A 16,502-nucleotide genomic window follows, 5' to 3' on the forward strand; every position below is an offset into this window, starting at 1 on the left:
ATAGAGTCCCTTCATTCCCTTATTTAACCAAGGCCAGTGCAAAGGATGGCTTTTGAAGAGTGCAGTGGTGGGTTGGCATTCAAATCGGACAGCTAGCTAGTGTGGATGGAATACACCAGTATCTCCACCACCACCATCTAGTGCTTACCATTCTCTTGTTAGTCCGAGTGGAGAACGGCGCTGGTTTGGGAACAATACATGACATTCATATTCTGTTGACCACACCATATACCATTGGCACATGTTGCTAAAGAAGCCTTGGTTTCCCACTGCATCTGGATTAGGTGTCAGGATGCTAAACCGCATCAAAGGAAGCCTTGAGATGAGCACTATGCCTGGGCGTGTTGGCCTTCATCTTGTATTTTGACCAGGCAAAGGGGATCTTGGGAAGAATTTAACTTGGAAGGGACTTCTGATCTTCAGAGGTGCCCAAAGATGGATTTCACACCTGCTAAAAAGTATCTTTCTCATGGGACAGGGACCTGCTTATCAGCTAACTCCTTGCTCACCTGACCAGTCAATCCTGTTACAATGTTGCTTAACTTGTAACATGGAAGTAATAATATTCCAAAGAAGTGTTTGAAAAAAATACCAAGCACAATGCAACTATGGGGTTATTAATAATGTTGTTATTATACATTTTGATTGATGAGAGTTTAATAAAGGAAAAGGCTGCCCTCCCTCCCCCATCCCCTGCCACAAGACTCATTCCCAAAAGTACATCTCAGTCCACACTCCAAAGACATTTCTTGGAATCACATCTTAGTGCGGTTCACCCAATAAAAAGTTCCTCTGGCTCCAAGTGGGCATGAAAGTTCATCACAACATTTGCCATCAATAAAAAACCAATTCTTTCCATATGCAAAGCATTACTGCTGTCGAATGGTTATTGAGTGATGATACCTGAATGATGGGAATACAGGAACGGGGAAATGTACAAAGGGAAACTTCACAGGGACGCCAAATTGTAAAGATAGAAATGCTGATATCAGAGGGGATTAGCTAAGCTGAGCAGAGGATGTTTGCCTTCGCCAAGTGGGAAGGATGAGGGCAGCAGGAGAGACGGGAGGTGGAGAGAAACACGTTGACATGACAGAAGCAGTGCTGCCTGTCTGATGAGTCACCGAGGAGGGTGACATACAGTCACTGCAACAGCCCACAGCTGCATGTGGCCAGCCCTCCTGGCCAGGAGTTGGCCAAATATTATCTCCTGGAAAATTCTTATACAACAGCCATTGCTTTAGAGCTCCCTTGGCCACCTAGGAGCCCTGGAGTTCATCTGAGCCGCATCCATGTCCGAGGGGTGGGATGCGGGGCTGGAACCCCAGAGTAGCCATCTCTGAGGCTCCTGGAGAAAGTCAGTCTCTTTCAGAAGCCCAGCCTGCCGTCCGCCAGTCTTCCTGGCCGGAGCCTCCTGCCAGCTCCTTAATGCGGCTCTTCTTTCCACCACCTTCCCATCCATCTCCCAGTTTCGCTACACACGTTCACATGCTACCACCCACCCCACCCACATGGTGGCCATTCCTGACTGACCAAAAGGAATGTGGGTCAGAGAGGTGGACGAAGAATACGGCTCAAAGGAAGAGCTCAGTTGAGCGTGGTTTCTTCTCCTGCCGGGGGCAAGTGGTTTAGCTTTGCAGCCTTAGTTGTTTCATCTGTTAAATGGGAACAACCCCTCCCTCCCAGTGAAAGCAGATGAGGTCAAATAGTGAATGTCCTGTGTAAAGAGCTATACATATGTGGGGTAGGGGGCCCATAGTCCTGGCTTATCCGGGACTGTTTAGGGCTGTGGTCCTGTTGAAATCAGCAATGGGGCCCCATTTCATTCTCAAAAGTGTCCTGGTTTGGGTGCAAAGTCATATTACCCTGGGAATTGTAATTCCTGACAGATGGGAGTCTGGAGGGCTTAAGTGAACCTGGGAACTCTCCCTCAAAGACCCCCCAGACCCCCAGCATCCTTGCCCGTTCCTCCTCTGTTGCAGAGCTGAACTTCATGTCTGCCAGTCCTGATTCATTTTCAAAATAAAAATTCTTCAGTTAGTTCGTTAAAAGAAATAACAGCCCCAATTTAATTTCAACAACGGCCTTGGAATGAAAAGACTACTAATTACCCTAATTAACCAAGCACATTAAGTGCACATGTTCAAACGAATATTAAAATGCCATCAATCTTGGTCCTCAAGTCCTCAAGATGCTGGAATGTATAAACATTTAGTGGAAGAAATTGTGACTTCGGAGAAAACACAAACAAAGCAGCCTGTTTGTTTGCACGACTGCCTGCTTGTGGAGAAACAATCAAGAGACTCGGAAAGACATGAGGGTGTCTCCACTCCCCCCCCACAACTTTATGTTTCCAATTATTGCCCAGAGGAGACAGAACAAAGAAGCTCCTATTTATAGCAAAAGTCTAAAGAGGCGGGAGGAAAAGATGCTTAATCATGAGAAAATACACTCCAGCATTGGCATTAATAAAATCAGACTGCAGTTTATCAGAAGTACAAGCCGTCTGCAGGGAAAAGAAATATTTCCTTCCGTGTCCTGACTCCATGCACAAGGTGGTCTGAAACCAGTTTACTTACCAGCCAGGATGGGCGGCGGCTGATCCCTCTGGGGGAGACTGTTTTTGTGTGGGAGCCAGGTCTGGAGCAGCGCTGTGGGCTAGCTCTAAGCTTCAGGCTAGCCCCTGCCTCTGTACCTGTGACCAGCAAGGCCAGTGATGACCTTGGATGGCACCCTTGGGTATTTCTTAGATCTCAGACCTCTGGAGATGCTATGAGGGAGGAGGGAACGATGCTCAGGACCAGTGCTAACTTCTTGGAAAAGATTCTGCATAATAATGTCCAAATGGAGGACTTCCCTGGTGGTCCAGTGGCTAAGACTCCATGCTCCCAATGCAGGGGGCCCAGGTTCGATCCCTGGTTAGGGAACTAGATCCCACATGCTGCAACTGAAGCTCCTGTATGCCACAACTAAGACTTGGTACAGCCAAATTAATTATTTAATTTAAAAATCAGGTCCAAATGACCACAAGGTTCAGAATCCCATCTTGTTTTGGAATAGATAACATGCTGCTAAGTCGCTTCAGTCGTGTCCGACTCTGGGCGACCCCATGCGATCCCATAGATGGCAGCCCACCAGGCTCCCCCGTCCCTGGGATTCTCCAGGCAAGAACACTGGAGTGGGTTGCCGGTTCCTTCTCCAATGCATGAAAGTGAAAAGTGAAAGGGAAGTCGCTCAGTCATGTCTGACTCTTAGCGACCCCATGGACTGCAGCCCACCAGGCTCCTCCATCCATGGGATTTTCCAGGCAAGAGTACTGGAGTGGGCTGCCATTGCCTCCCCCCTTCTCAGCATGAGACAGCTGCTATCTCAGCCTTAGGAGAGGGCACTTGCCTTGTGTTACAATTTGCTCTCTTTCCTTCCCTCCCTCTGCAGCCTTTTCCTTCTCATTCATTCACTCCCTTATTCTTTATTTACTCAACAGACACTTTGAGTTCTTTAGAACTAAAATAATGTTCAAACTGTGCTCAATATCGTGATGAAGAAGCACAGTTTCCTGTCTCAAACATCCTACGATCTCATTGCAGAGACAAGACTTCCCCTCCTGACATCTTTATTTTGATCACTGATAACACACTTTCCATAATAACCGAGGCGTTATTATGAAAGACTCCATCTCTTTCATTTCTGTTGTTCAGTTCTATTGATTTTACCCTTTCTCTAATTTTCCTGTCTTTTCTTGCCTTGATATTTCTACTGGCACGTCTTCAGAAATAGAAGGGCTCTCTCTCTGTTAAACAGAGTGAAATATGTCTGAAAGGAAAACTATTGTATATTAATGCATATATATGGAAGGTAGAAAAATGGTATAGATAAACCTATTTGCAGGAAAGAAATAGAGACACAGATGTAGAGAACAGGTTTGTGAACATAGTAAGGGAAGGAGAAGATGGGACAAATTGAGAGAGTAGTTTTGATATATTTATATACAACCATGTGTAAAACAGATAGCTACTGGGAAGCTATATAGCATAGGAAGCTCAGCTCGGTTCTCTGTGATGACCCAGAGGAATGGGATGGGGGGTGGAAGGAAGCTCAAAAGGGAGAGAATATACGTGTATTTCTGACTGATTCACATTGTTGTACAGCAGAAACCAACAGTACCTTGTAAAGCAATTATCCTTCAATTGAAAATAATTTAAAAATAAATTTTAAAAAGTAATAAGACTCTTTAAAAACATAAGTAACAAATAAGTATCAAGTTGGTACTTTGGCCAAGCCTTCTATGATTTCTATGTCACTGACCCATTTCACCTTTATAACAAAGCTTTAGACATCTGTTACTGCCATGCCCATTTACAGATGGGGAAACCAGGGCTCAGAGAGAGTCAGTGGCTTGCTCAGCTCACACAGGTGAAGTTCTAGAGGGTCTGGGAAATGGCCAGTTTGGATACTGTTCTGGAGGCACCAAAAGTCATGATAAAGGTGATTTCGGGTAATTGGCTCCCTGCCTTTGGGCATTTAGAGTCTCCTGTCCAATCACCGGACAAGGTGGCTCCAGGAAGAACCTGGCTTAGGGCACAGAGGATGGACCTGCCCGTCCTATGCCAGGACCCATGGCATGGTTGAGGCACTGCCCTCTCCTTTTTTATAACGTATCTGAAATTCCAAAATCCTTCCAGATCCTCCAGGGCTGTGGACTGGGAGTAGGGGACGTTTTAGAAGAATAGCAAATGAGGATCTTTTTTCCCCATTATAATCAAATTGCCTTGTATTTTGGAGGTGCTGAAGGCTACAGTAGTGTTTGGTTCTCTGCTATGCCAAATTATTTCCAGGAAAGATACCAAGCAGGGGGTTACAATATAACTGGGGATTGTTGCAAACACTCCAGAATGTCCAAATAGAGTCTCTGCAGCTGGCTTAGGGTAGAAGTGACTCCTGCAAGGGCAGACTAGAACAAGCATTGTCATCATCATTCATTAAGTAATTTTTGCCTCTTCCTTCATCTTCAGGAACTTAATTGCTCTGACTACCCCTGACCTGCAGAAACAAGAAGAGTCAATGAATACCGTCATTTCTTTCCTTTCAGATTTTTCCTTCCCTTCCATCCCACATTTATCTCATTGATCCAGACAATCATTTTAGTTGTTGCGATTTGTTTCTCTGATTCTAGGTGTTGTCTTCTGACCTCTCAATCCATCTTGCGGTCTGCTTCCCGAATAATAATATCTCATTCTCAAGTGCCCCTGGCTCAAAGTTCTACAGTATTCCATTACCTATTTTTGAGTTTTTTTTTAAATCACAGTTTTTTTTTTTTAAATAACACTGTCCCAAATTCAAATAATATTGAGGTGTATCAAGGAAAAATACCTCATATCTATCTATTATCATCTATCTTTCCATCTATCATCAAACCAAAGGATGGATCTTTTGAGATTCTTTCTTTTAGTCTTTTTTAACTTTAAAATATTTATCAATATAATTCATGCATATAAATACAAAAATTGTTTAAATAACAATAGAAGAAATCTTGTAGTAAAGCAACAGTCTCCTGCCCCCTGTTTCATACTAGCAAGCCCTGTTGAGTCAAGGTCATGTGCTAAGCTTTTACATCACTGTGTGACATGGTGCTGCTTTGCATCACCTTCTTCATCTTATTTCTACCCTTCTTCAACTTGGACCAACTTCTTCCTCCATGTCAGTCTCTAGTCTAACAGGGTTTGTCTTTCAATTAGAGTCTAATCCATTTAAATCATTTGCAATAACTGAATTCTTTGTATTCATTTCTACCATCTTATGTTGCACTTTCTGGTAATAAATACCCTGCTTTTCCTGTATTCCTTTTTCTTTTCCTTCCTTTGCTTCCTTGTTTTGAATTGATTGGTTTCATTCACCCCCAAAATCATTTCCAGTTCTTTTATGCTAGGTTAAAGAATGTCTAGGTTACCCTAGACATTTCAATATGTATATTTAACATAATAAAGTTGAAAATTTAATATATTTAAGCTCTTTCCAAAAGGTAAAAGAAGCAAAGAACTCTTGAATTCTAATTTCTTTCTTCCAAATGTTACATGCGGTTGTCCAGGATTTTAATTTTCTTTAATTAAAAAAAACCCTTAAATTATACATTATTGCTCTTTTATACCATCAATATTTATTTAGGTTTAGCCACATTTCAACCCTTTCCTTTGCTCACTAAACTGCATTTTAGACGCTCATTCTAGGATCGTTTTCCTTCTTTCTAAAATGTATGTCCTTTAGAAGTTCCTACAATGAGAGTGTTCTGGTAAATTCTTTCAGTTTGTGATACTTTGAGAAAATTTTGCCCCTACCCTAGGCTTTGGGAAAATAGCTTTCCTCATTCAGAATTCTAATTTGTTGATTACTGGATACTAGTTGGTTGATATTAATGCATCTAATTTTCCCTGCTGTTCTTGAGAATTCAGCTGTCAACATGTCATTCTTTCCCAGATTATCAGCTTTTTCTCTCTGATTGTTTTAAAATCTTCTGTTTGTTTTCGCTGTTGTGTAGGTTCACCGCAATATGTCCAGGAATGGATTTCTTTTTACTTATCCTGCTCAGGGTTCTCTGGGCTTTCTTAATCCATGTACTGGCACCTTTCCATTAAATCTGGAGCATTCTCAGGCATTATTTCTTTCAATATTGCTTTTCTTCATTGTCTTTATTGTTTCCTATAGAATATTCTCACAATTTCATATTTCCCGTATTTTATTGTTCACATTTTTCATTTCTAGAATTTCTATCTGATCTTTTATCAAATCTGGCCAGTTACGGTAGTCTCTTTTTTCCTTTGCTATATCAATGTCTCTATGTATTTCTGAACCTGTTCGTCATACTAATTTTATAGTCTATGTTTGATTTGTCCCAGTATCTGTGGTCTCTGAAGATCTGATTGTAGACTTTCTTTCTCCAGCCGACTCTCACTTAGTGTGGCTTATTTCCTTGTGTGTTTAGTGACTTTTTAAAAGAAAGAGTTTCTTCTCCTTGTAACTTGATGTGTAAGGATTCATTGAGGCCCCATTTAAGAGCATTTTTCTTCCAGTGAAAACTGGAATTTGCTGCTGTCCAGTGCCTGAGGATATCACCAAGTTAGAACCAGTTGAAACTAACATTTCACAGTTTTCTTCCACCTGCAATGGTTGTGTGTATTCAGGCCTCAAATTCATGAAAGTCCAGGCCTGTGATTAGAAATAGGGAAGGAGGATCTTTTTCTTTTTCTGCTCCTCTCAGAGCTGAGGCCAAGAGGTCACGATCTCCACCTTCCTGTTCTGTGGGATTTGGATTTCTCTGGTTCACTCACTGAGAGCGTTCCCTGCAATATTTTTGGTCTCTGTTCTGATCTTTCACTCTGCTTGGGCTTTAGAATTTGTTCCTGAAGTGTGGGAAATGCTGACTCCAGCACTCGTTGATGCTGTTGGATTTTGGCTTGCTGGTCATTTCTGGGAAACAAAGAATTATTTCACTTTCTAGCCAAATCTGTCATGCACTAAAAATAAAGAATTTATATTTTACCTAGTACTCTTAGGAATTCTCTGAAAAATCTGGTTGACCTTACTGTCAAAAATAGAAGACTTGGGACTTGCCTGGTGGTCCAGTGACTAAAACTCCACGCTCCCAATGCTGGTGGCCTGGGTTCGATCCCTGGTTGGGGAGCTAGATCCCTCATGCCTCAACTAAGAGTTCATACTCCACCACTAAAGATCCTGCAGGTTACTAGCAAAAGAGCATGCATGCTGAAACTAAGACTGGTGCAGCCAAATAAAAAAGAAATAGAAGAATTTACCTTTTTTGTGTTGGGCAGATTACTTCTCTGAGCTTTAGTTTGTTTCATTCAAAAAGTGGCATAATACCTGTATCATTAAGATTTTTGTGAGGATTATATAAGATACTGGATATAAATGCCTCCAATGTGAAGTTTAATAAATGATGATAATCACTCTTACATTTATTACATTTAACAAATGATGGTAGTCACTGCTATTTTACTGCTAGTACAACAGCTACTAAAAACACAAAAGGGCCTGTCATTCCTTGGAGAATCAAAGAACTAGGAGAAAAATAAGTAATTTTAAAAGCTGTTACAACATTAGCTTTCTAAATATAATTCTCATGTATATGATGTGTGAGAGTTTTTTTTTTAAACACCACCCTGAAGTAGTGAATCACATATCTTCTTGTAGGACTTGAGCCCTGTCCTGTGAGCTGTACCTTTGATAGGGGTATGTGTGTGGGCTGGAGGCGAGGCTCAGTCAATAACCAGTGTCAGAGTCCACAGTGGAAGCTCTTCCGCTCCCTGCAGCACTGGTGGGCAAGCTGAAAGAACACCATTTATTGGAAGAAAGGTGCTACACATATACAACGAGGTGTTATATTTGTTATTATTTCTATTTTAAATTATCCATTGAAGAAAGAAGACATGGCAAGAATTTTTAATGAGGCTCAGGGTCAAACTGGGTTCAGAAGCCCACAGGGACACATGGCAGTTTTCTGGCTGGGAGGCATGTGACCTTGGGCAGGTCCAGTAACCTCTCAGCCTTACTCCCCTTGTGTGTGAAGCAGAGTTATGGAACTGTGGTTTGGGGGACTGCTGACATCTCAGATACTGTGATTCTCATCTCTCTCAAGCCACATCCCCTGGACTCCCTAGTTCACTGGCTTCTAAGACCCACCATCACAGCTTTGCCAAAGCACACTGTTTACCGGGTAATGTCTGCCCAGTGGCCCCCTTTCTCTTAAGTGAGAAACAGAAATAAGAGCCACAGTAGACACAATCCTTCACGTGGCTTTGGTCGCTCCTGTTTTATGAGATGCTCATCTGTAGGATCAGAGCAGCTCTTGCCACCGCCACCATTGCCATCTAAGGAAGGAAGTATTAATAGTTGAACCCGGTAGCCTGTGAGTGGGGTGAGTCACGTGCAGAAGTAGGCCCACCTAGAGTCACCTTATAGTTGTGCTTCTAAGAAGACATGAAAACCAGATTGATCCTGCCAAGGGGACAAGGCTGTATCCCCCAGCCTAGGAGGAAACTCCAGGGAAAGAACCCACAGCCATGGTACATGACCTCTTAGAAGAAGGGGATGTCTGATGGACAGTGGTCTCTCTGGGGTCTGAAAATGGGTATCTATAAAGCAAAGACATATGTCTGTTGGTAGTGCATACTGAGGAGCACACGTAGGTGCCCAAGGGAGGCAGAATACCAGCACCCCCCCACACACATACACTTCAAGCTTCAGCTTAGCTTGCTGGCTCTTAAGCTTCTGGGCACTCATCTCTAACTGGAGATTGGAAGTTGTGACATGGGTGCTTCTCTATCCTCGTTTCCCAAACCTCCATCATTCAAATGTCACAGTCAAGATGTTGGTCCTATTCACTTACTATCTGTCTTTCTGGGCTTCCCAGGTTGTGCTAGTGGTAAAAACAAACAAACAAAAAAAAAAAACCCGCCTGCCCATGCAGGATACTCAAGAGATGTGAGTTCAGTCCCTGGGTTAGGAAGATCTCCTGGAGGAGGGCCTGGCAACCCACTCTAGTGTTCTTGCCTGGAGGATCTCATGGACAGAGGAGCCTGGCAGGCTACAGTTCCATAGGATCACAGAGTCAGATGTGACTTAAGTGACTTAGCACACACCTGTCCTTTTATTTCCTTAATATTTGCATTTAAGTTGATTTCTTTTTAAATTAAAAGATGTTTATTTTAAAAGGAAGCTTTCTGTGACTAGCAAAAATGAAAAACCAGTATCACTCAATACAATTAGAAGTTAATCTTTCTTTCATATAACACACACCACAATGGAAAAAAAAAGTGAGGTTGTTAAGTCCTTGCTAGGTACTATTGTCTGTGGAACTCTGAGCCTGCGGTTTGCTCTCTTTTTGTTAGAGGTCAGATAAACTTAGTAGCACAGACAACTAAGATACTCTATTTGGTCCATTAAAGAAGATTGACAGAAGAGAAGAGAAATGGATTAAGTTTGTTGAGCCCTCCCGCCCCCTTGCTGATCCTCTCCTCCCTTTTATTTTGTTTGTAGATTTTTTTAAAAAATTGGAGTATAGTTGCTTCACATTGGGGTTCCCTGGTGGCTCAGAGGGTAAAACGTCTGCCTGCAATGCAGGAGACCTCGGTTTGATCCCTGGGTCAGGAAGATTCCCTGGAGAAGGAAATGGCAACCGACTCCAGTACTCTTGCCTGGAAAATCCCATGCACAGAGAAGCCTGGTAGACTACAGTCCATGGGATCGCAGAGTCGGACACGACTGAGCGACTTCACTTTTCACTTGCTTCACGTGACTGTGTTAGTTTCTGTAAAGCGAATCAGCCAGACAGATACATATTCTATCTCCTCTGTTTCGGATTTCCTTCCCATTTAGGTCACCACAGAGCACTGAGTCGAGCTCTCCGTGCTATATAGTAGGTTCTTATTAGTTACCTGTTTTATACAAAGTGGTGTATATATAGGGCTTCCCAGGGCGGGGCTAGTGGCGAAGAACACGCCTGCCAATTCAGGAGAGACGTGCATTCTACCCCTGGGTTGGAAGGATCCCCTGGAAGGGGGCATCGCAACTCACACCCGTGTTCTTGCCTGGAGAATCCCAGGGACGGAGGATCCGGGAGGGCTACAGTCCACAGAGTTGCAGAGTCTGGCATGACTGAAGCGACTTAGCATTCACGCACGCAGTGTATATATGTCAATTTCAGTCCCAATTCATCCCATCCCTCCTTTCCCGCTTGGTATCCATATATTTGTTCTCTACATCTGTGTCTCTACTTCTGCTTTGCAGGTCATCCGTGCCATTTTTTTTAGATTCCACATCTATGCTTTAATATATATTTGTTTTTGTTCAGCCTCTTTTTACACGTATTTCACCATCCTATGAGACAGCTGGTCCTATTATTTCCATCCCTTGTCTAGCTAAAGGCACTCAGGCTGACAGAATAAATCACTTGCTCAAAGCACACAGCTAGTTTGGGCTGCAGACACAATGGGAATCAAAGTGATTGGTCACCAGGGTGTTATTTCTTCTCTGGTACTGCGAGTCAGTTATTTAATGCTCTGACTTCACGACACCCAGAGCATTTCAGGTCCTGCCTACAAGCATTTCCTGCATCTTGAGTTATAGGGGGAAAATGCCTTGCATGAAAGCAAACAGCCTTGTGCCTGACACCCAGGAAGTGCTCCGTAAAGCTTAATTCTTTCTCTCCCCAATTCTCCTCCATGTGACAGGCCATCCTGAAGCCTGGCTCCAAAGATGCTTGTAGGGAAGGGGCCACTTCAAGCCATCACAACTTGAATACACCTGCCATCATTCTCTGATGATCCACAACTTGCAACTTCCCATGGTGACTTGCTTTGCAGAGTGGACTTTCCAACTGGGGAGAGAATGAGCTTTTTTTTTTTTTTCTTTCACTCTATCTCAGTGACTGATGTAGGACCCTCTATAAATATTCACTGAATGAGAGAAAATGTTTGCTGGTTATTATATTTCTAATAATACTACCATTGACAATAGAATGGCTACATTATGGAGCTCTTACTCGGCGCTTGACCCTGTAGTGAACATTTCCCCTGGGCTATATTATTTTATTTCTGCAACAACCCTATGAAGTAGGTACTGTTGTCCTAGTTTACAGATGAGGAAGTTAAGGTTTGAATAGTCAAGTGAGTGTTTGACTTCAAAGCCTGTGGGTGCTTCCAACTCTAGCTTATACTGCTCTGGAGCCACCAAGTGGCTCTGAATTCTGGTGAATTCGGTGGAAGATGGTTGGGCTCTTTGAGCACCACCTCTGACTTTACTGACGACTGGGGTCCCTGGCCTACAAAATCCTCAGCATGATGTGATGATTTCTCTGGCTTTGGTTTCAGACAGGCCTGAGTTCTGATCGTCCTCTGCCAGTTACTGGCCATGCAATGTGAGGCAAGCTGCCTGATTTCCCTGGGCCCCTGTTTCTTCATCTCGGCATGGAATGTTACAGAAGAGTACACCCAGAAAGCACTCAGCACTCTGCCCTGGGTACTAGCTAGCATGTGATTGAAGGTATTTATTGTTATGGAGATGAAGCAAAGACTACCTTGGCTGGGAAAGAGAGGTCCTTTGGGCAGGAAAACGAAGATGGAAGCAGAGTTCTTCTGTCTCTGTAACTTTGGTGAAAGTGTCCGTGGAGGCCTGGGAAAGCTGATCTCCTTTTTGGAAACACCTCTGGTGAGCAAACCGTCCAACCCCAGGGGCCCCCAGAATGAGTCTTGGCATCTCTGCCTCCTGAGCCAGGTGCCAACTCTCCTGGCTATTCCCTAAACGGCCAGCCTGCCGAGGCTGTGGCGTTTTACGAAACGAATTCCCTCACATGGCAGCCAGAGGCAGATGGAACACCCAAGAAGCACAGGCGGTGATGAAGTGAATGTGTGTGTGTGTGTGCATGCACGCGTGCGTGTGTGTGCAAGGGGCCACACGGAGGAGCCAGGGGGCAGCCTGGGTCTGCAGGGAGGGTGGGCAGGAACTCCTGTGGCTGGTCTGGATTCAGCTGAGGCTCAGTCGTCTCCTCAGCCTGGGCACTGGTGGCACGGTCCTTCCCCCTGACCCTCCAAGATCACTTCCTCCATGGAAGGTCCATTCTGACCTTGAGGAAGACTCTGTCAATCAAACATGGCCTCCTTTCCTCATCCATCCTCCCCACCCTACCGCTCCCCCTTCCTTCCAATCACAGCATCAGCCCTCATTTGCCTGTTTACTTGATTTTGTGGGTTTTAGCTTAGATGTGGTTAGAGAGAGGTGGGGTCGGAGGACAGGCTCTCCACCCCACTCCTCCCCCTCTCCAGACAGACAGGTCCCGCTTGGGCTCAGAGACCAGCATGATACCGTTGGCACAGCAAATGGGGAAATTCTGATGTAGTTTCTCTGGGGTGGGGCCTCAGTATTGGTATTTGCTGAGAGCCAGGTGATTGAGAGCCACGTCTAGTTTCTGAAAGAACTGGGATGACTAACTGTACTTAGAGAGGGCAACTCACTAGGGAAAGTTGGGCCTGGCCCTAGTGAGAAGTAGCATAGCTTATTCCTGCATAAACATTAGCTAAGGATGGTTTGATTATCTAGAGCCCTTTGGCAAGTTTTTCAAAAGCTTCTTCCCCACATTTCATGACTGTGGACAAAGAGGATCTGTTTGCTGGGTTCTTTTGACTTCTGCCAAAATGGCGCTTGTTTTCAGCAAAGCCCTTGGCGAACTAGGTCGTTATAACACCCATGAAATGATTTAGCTCAGGTGGTGGTAGTGGTAAGAGGGACCAGCCAAGACCTGAAATCTCAGGGGTTACTCAGATCATTCCAGAGTCCTCCAGATGTTATTGAACCAGTGGGAGTCCCCTAGAATAATAAGCTCTACCCAATAGGATGTGATGGATCCTGGAGGCCATTCGGCCTACTAGGATAGCCGGAGGGGGTAAAGGGAAAGATGTCAGTGCTGGTTTTTTTGTTTTTTTCTTTCCTTCTTTAATATTTATTTTATTTATTTACTTAGGCTGCAACCCGTTTTTACGGGTTTCAGCACACAGGATCTTCAGCTGTGGCCTGCTGGCTTAGGTTCTCTGTAGCACTTGGGATTTGAGTTCCCCAGCCAGGGATGGAGCCCATGTCCCCTGCATTGCAAGGTGGGGTCTTAGTCACTGGACCACCAGGGAAGTCCCAGTGCTGCTTCTTGTCCACAGATTTACAGCAGAAAGGATGGGCTTAGAGCCTTGGTAAAACTCTGCAGGGGATTTTTAAGGAAAGGATGGGTTGTTCGGTGGGTGTGTATAGATGGTGAGGTTGGATAAAGTCAGGGTGGTGGTGATGTGGTGTCAGGAAATGCCAGGTGCACGCAGCAGGCCTCCAGGGGTCTCAGTTGTGAAAAGCATGAGATACTCTGATGAGTAACAAAGATACAGATGACTCCCTTGCCCCACCCCATCCCACCCCAGGCTCTTAGACCTCAGGGGCAGACTCAGCTCCTTAGTTTGTGGCCCAGTGATCTGTCAGAGGCTCTTTTGCATTTTACTGACTTTTCCCTTCTCCAGCAAGATTACCAGCTCAAGATTCATGACCCATCGGTGATGACCAACTAGAAAAGAATATGGGAAATGAGACCCTATCCACAAGACCAGCTAAGCCCACAATAAATTTGGGAATGAAGCTAACAGAAGATTGTCCAAAACCTTTTGGGGGATTTTTAATAACTCTTTCAAAGAATGTAAAAGTTAAAGGATGATATTATACCAGAATACCTTTAATGTAAATGAAAACACATACATTCCATTTTTAAAAAGGATAGAGACATACTCAAGGACTTCTGGTAAATAAGTGCAGGATACAACAGAGGGTGATAGACATGTATATGTCATCTCAAAACAAACCAGTTTCCTCAGCAAATGATTGTTGCTCTCTTGAATAGTCAAACAAAGCAGGCAAAGCTGGCATATTGTCACCATCATTATGCATATCCTGTTTTGTAAACTACCAGCTTTTAGATTTTCTTGAGGGCATGGATTATTTCCATAGCACTTAATTCAGTGCCTTGCATATAAAAGATGCCCGATATATATTTTTATAAAAGTCCAATTAGAATTAACATTTAAACATGATAGAATATATGTTCTAGGAAACTTAGAACATGTATATCAGAGAGAAAAGTTAGGAGATGTACACTATAAAAATTTAGAAAATGCAGATAAGTCAAACTGTGTTAAATTCATCTAAAGTATCACCCTTTGTGGATAACTAATATGGACATTTTGGTTATGTGATTCCAGTTTTCAAGTAGGGTATTTTTAAATTTTAACTAATAACTTTTCCTTTTATTTATTTATTTATTATTGAAGTATAGTTGATTTACAACGTGTAAATTTCTGCTGTACAGGAGAGTGATTCAGTTATACATGTATACGTACATTTAAAAAATATTCTTTTCCATTATGGTTTATCATAGGATACTGAGTTCAATTCTCTGTGGTAAACAGTAGGACCTTGTTGTTTAGTAGGGTTTTTTTGTTTGTTTTTCTTTTTAATGACCGCTGGATGACTTTTAAATTTTTTCATGTAGTAGTTTTGCCATTTTGTAGTTTGAGTGAAAAAGCATTTAGAAATGAATTCAACATATGACATATTCACTCTGCAAGGCTCTGTTCAGAGCTTTCGAGAAGGGAAGCACCAGCCTGAGGGCTAGTCTGCAGGCAGCTCTGGAGGAAGAGGAAGGGGCCAGCCAGGCCCAGCGTGGGTGTGCGTGGTTGACAAGGGAAGTGGTGCAGAGGGCAGCGAGCTTGTTCTGGAAAGAGCCCGATGTAAATATTTGCAGGTCACACGATCTCTGTCACAACGACCCAACTGTGCTGTTCTTCTGTGAAAGCCGCCATAGATAATCTGTGAGCAGATGAACGCGGCTATGTCCCCAAAGAACTTGATTTATGGACATAGAAGTCCAAATTTCATATACTTTTTGCAGTTTTCAGAGGGGAAAGGACCAGAGGCAAGTGAGAGCCCAGCATATGGAAAGAACTAACAGAAGGCGGTCACAGACCATTGAGTGGGAGCGAGAGGGGAGGGATGTGGCTGCAGAGGCTTTAGCCCCTGGAAGCTGGGCTCCAGGTATTGCTAAAGGGTTTGAAGACATGGAGCCGGATCAGCTGGAAGGAATGTTAGTAGTGGGTCCATGTGAGCATGGCAGTGAGCCTTGAACTATGGCTCAAAGTGCTTTGGTCCAGAAAGTTTGCTTTCAGATTCTGCTGTACTCTCTCAAGAATACAAAGCAACCAGGAAAATAATGCCCCACCTTGGAATGCCCGAGAATTTTTTTTTTAGTTTTTATTGATTTATTTACTTATTTGTTGTTTTTGGCTGTGCTGGGTCTTTGTGGCTGCACAGGTGCTCGGGCTTCTCATTGTGGTGGCCTCTCTGGTTGCGGAGCGTGGGCTCTGGGGCATACGGGCTTCAGTAGTTGCGGCGCATGGATCTCAGTAGTTGTGGCTCTGGCGCCTGAGCACAGATGCAGTAATTGTGGCGCACGGGTTTAGCTGCTCTGTGCCATGTGGGATCCTCCCCAACCAGGGATCGAACCCATGTCTTCTCCATTGGCAGATGGATTCTTTACCACTGAGCCACCAGGGAAGTTACACCCAAAATGTAATGCAACTAACGACGTGGGGGTGGATGGGAGCTGTGTACATCAGTCACTGCACAAGCAGGACGGATGGGGTTCATGCAAAGTCAGCCCAGGGTATGTCTTCCCCACTATGACGCTCTGCTGCACACCTGTCATTTCCTCCTCCAGGATCCATGACATTCTTATCAGTTCCATCCACCGCCCAGGTTCTCGATTCAAAAATCAGATCTCATCGTCTACATGGCCTGTTACCTTCCTGATCCGTCTCATGCTGTTTTCAATGCAGTGACATTCTTATCAGTCCCATCCACCGCCCAGGTTCCCGATTCAAAAATCAGATCTCTTCGTCTACATGGCCTGTTAC

The 16,502-nt window shown here is 43.9% G+C and overlaps 1 protein-coding gene and 1 non-coding gene across 4 annotated transcripts in view; both read left to right on the forward strand.

The window, feature by feature from the left end:
• Positions 1-16,502, forward strand: part of RUNX2 (RUNX family transcription factor 2) — a 253,326-nt gene that overhangs the window by 164,078 nt on the left and 72,746 nt on the right. The gene's annotated exons all lie outside the window — the stretch shown is intronic.
• On the forward strand, positions 2,855-2,927 carry TRNAW-CCA (transfer RNA tryptophan (anticodon CCA)). Its single transcript has one exon. It is a non-coding gene; the product is annotated as a tRNA-Trp (tRNA).

This window comes from Ovis canadensis, chromosome 20 (genome assembly GCF_042477335.2).
Source record: "Ovis canadensis isolate MfBH-ARS-UI-01 breed Bighorn chromosome 20, ARS-UI_OviCan_v2, whole genome shotgun sequence".
In the NCBI taxonomy this organism is placed as follows: domain Eukaryota; kingdom Metazoa; phylum Chordata; class Mammalia; order Artiodactyla; family Bovidae; genus Ovis; species Ovis canadensis.